This window comes from Bison bison, unplaced genomic scaffold (assembly GCF_000754665.1).
Source record: "Bison bison bison isolate TAMUID 2011002044 unplaced genomic scaffold, Bison_UMD1.0 scf7180017864364, whole genome shotgun sequence".
NCBI lineage: Eukaryota > Metazoa > Chordata > Mammalia > Artiodactyla > Bovidae > Bison > Bison bison.
The window spans coordinates 3,353,026-3,356,159 of record NW_011494936.1 but is presented as its reverse complement, the minus strand read 5'-3'; the positions used below and the strand labels follow the sequence as shown (position 1 = coordinate 3,356,159).

The following is a 3,134-nucleotide window of genomic DNA, read 5'->3' as shown; positions in this document are numbered from 1 at the left end:
ACTTTTTCACTCTCTTCTTTCACTTTCATCAAGAGGCTCTTTAGCTCCTCTTCACTTTCTGCCATAGGGGTGGTGTCATCTGCATATCTGAGGTTATTGATATTTCTCCTGGCAATCTTGATTCCAGCTTGTGCTTCCTCCAGCCCAGCGTTTCTCATGATGTACTCTGCATATAAGTTAAATAAGCAGGATGACGATATATAGCCTTGACGTACTCCTTTTGCTATTTGGAACCAGTCTGTTATTCCATGTCCAGTTCTAACTGTTGCTTCCTGACCAGCATACAGGTTTCTCAAGAGGCAGGTCAGGTGGTCTGGTATTCCCATCTCTTTCAGAATTTTCCACAGTTTATTGTGATCCACACAGTCAAAGGCTTTGGCATAGTCAATAAAGCAGAAATAGATGTTTTTCTGGAACTCTCTTGCTTTTTTGATGATCCAGCGGATGTTGGCAATTTGATCTGTTCCTCTGCCTTTTCTAAAAGCAGCTTGAACATCCGGAAGTTCACGGTTCACATATTGCTGAAGCCTGCCTTGGAGAATTTTGAGCATTACTTTACTAGCGTGTGAGATGAGTGCAATTGTGCGGTAGTTTGAGCATTCTTTGACATTGCCTTTCTTTGGGATTGGAATGAAAACTGAGCTTTTCGAGTCCTGTGGCCACTGCTGAGTTTTCCAAATTTGCTGGCATATTGAATACAGCACTCTCACAGCATCATCTTTCAGGATTTGAAATAGCTCAACTGGAATTCCATCACCTCCACTAGCTTTGTTCATAGTGATGCTTTCTAAGTCCCACTTAACTTCACATTCCAGGAATTCTGGCTCTAGATGAGTGACCACACCATCGTGACTATCTTGGTTGTGAAGATCTTTTTTGTGGCAAGAATACACAGAAGAACTGTACAAGGATCAGTTTAATTTCTAAATAAATACTTCATATAAATTATCTGTTTTATAACAGTGATGAACTGTGTTAAAAACTATTTTTCTCTTTCTCTGCTTGTCTGATTCTTCATGCATCGTGAGGGAGATGACTGGTTGTAACAAGATATGAAACTGTGAGTAGAACAAGGCCAAAAGACCTTTTTGGGGACTGAGCCCTTGACCTCAGCTTTTTACATGGAGAGACTGAGCTACTCCACTCCAGTACTCTTGCCTGGAAAATTCCACTGGCAGAGGAGCCTAGTGGGCCACAGTCCATGGAGCAGCAAATAGTTGGACACGACTAAACGACTGAGCACATGTGCACGTGTGCACACACACACATGCTATTGCAAGATGATACAACTTGGCAGTTGCTCTTCAGTTAAGTTAATTATGTCATTGTGTCACAAGTTTAACAAATATTTATTGAGTACCTACTATATGCAGGCAGTATGCTAGATACTGGATATAAGGAGTAAAAAAGACACACTTAATGTCCTTGAAAGAAATAGATGACTATCTATAGCTAGCATGTAATTTCTAAAGCCCCTAGTTGTGAATCAAAATATACAGTTTCATATATTAACCATGCCTACATGCATGCTAAGTCACTTCAGTCCTGTCTGACTCTCTGACCCTATGGACTATAGCCCGCCAGGCTCCTCTGCCCATGGGATTCCCCAGGCAGGAATACTGGAGTAGGGTTACCATGGCCTTCTCCAGGGGATCTTCCCAATCCAGAGATGAAACCGGAGTCTCTTAGTCTCCTTCCTGCATTGGCAGGCAGATTCTTTACCACTAGCACCACCTGGGAAGCCCACATTAACCATGTTTTTGTTTAAAAAGTTTTCAGTGCATATTCATAGACAAAATAGCCAGACTATTCTCCAGGAATGAGCTAGTTTGTTAACTTTTCACCATTTCTCCTGTTGGTGAACCATAACTTGTGTATGCCAAAGAAATAGTGCATTTTGACAGAATAGGGGCTGGTCTAGCTTCAGTGCATTCTGTTTCCTCTTAAAATAGCATCACTAGCAGCTCTTATCCTTGACCTGATTTGGGCACTTGATAAGGCATTTGGGTCAGTTAGATGTGAGTGGACAAATTCAATGAAAAAGCAGGTTAATAAAATTAACTTGGGAAGGATCAATGGCATCATCAAATAAAGTAGTTCTCTGATCCAGGTGCTCTAAAAGGAAGATTTAGACTTGGAATAAATTCAAGGCTAAATTTCTTTTTTATTCAGTGAAAACTATTCTCTAAGTAAATTAAATCAGTTATAGATATTACTTGAAAGAGGATGGTAATTACAACCTTCACTAAGAGATATGCTTTTAAAAGTGCATGAAAAGTACCTGAAAAATGAGAAGTGAATATTTTGAGTTTTTTTTTTTTTCCTGATCAATTTATCTGGGAGCCCTCTTTTGCTCAGAAACCCACACCACTCACCACCTCCCCTCCTGAGGCAACCTCAGGTTGCCTCTTAGGTGCAGCTAAAAGCCCCTCCCTTCCAGGAAGCCCTCCCAGCCCCTAGGGCCCTCGAGAACTTAGAATTCCTCTCCCAACAGCCTATGTACCCTGTAGGAGTCTCCTCCATCTAGGCTAATTCCTACTCCTACCAGCCCACAGGAAGGTCTTATAATATCTCACCACCCACTATATAGATATATGTGTAAAGTGAGCAGCCTCAGTGTCCCCTGCCATCAAGGGCACAGTCTTAGAAGCACCTTCTTCCCTTCTATTGTTAAGCACTGGACTGGGTGGGTTGGATTGCCCAGAGAGGGCTCTGCCTTCCCCCAAGGTCACACGACCAGGAATGGTGATGGGTAGAGGAAGGGGACCTAGATAAGCAGGCAGCCCCGCACCGTCTTCTTGGAGTCCTGGGGAGCCCGGGCCTCAGCTGCGTGGGAGAACTGCTCCTCACTGCTGGGCCGGTAGGTGCCCTCCGTTTGCCTCTTCTCCCGTAGCTTCCGCACCAGCAGGCCAGGAGCAGGGCAGCCAGGAGAGAGAAAACCACGATGATGGCGGTGGTTGCCTCCTGTGACAGGGCTCCATTGGAACCAGGGCTGGAGCCAGAGGGCATTGTGGTGGTGTTCACACTTGTAGAGGTCGTAGAAACTTGCCCCCCAACCCGGCCCCAGTGGGCCAGCAGCAGTGGCAGGCTGAGCGCCAGAAGCGGCTCCAGGCTCTGGCTCGCCATGGGCCGGG

The 3,134-nt window shown here is 44.8% G+C and overlaps 1 pseudogene; it reads right to left on the bottom strand.

The window, feature by feature from the left end:
• Positions 1–2,767: 2,767 nt before the first annotated feature.
• Positions 2,768–3,126, bottom strand: LOC104999805 (annotated as a pseudogene).
• Positions 3,127–3,134: the final 8 nt, after the last annotated feature.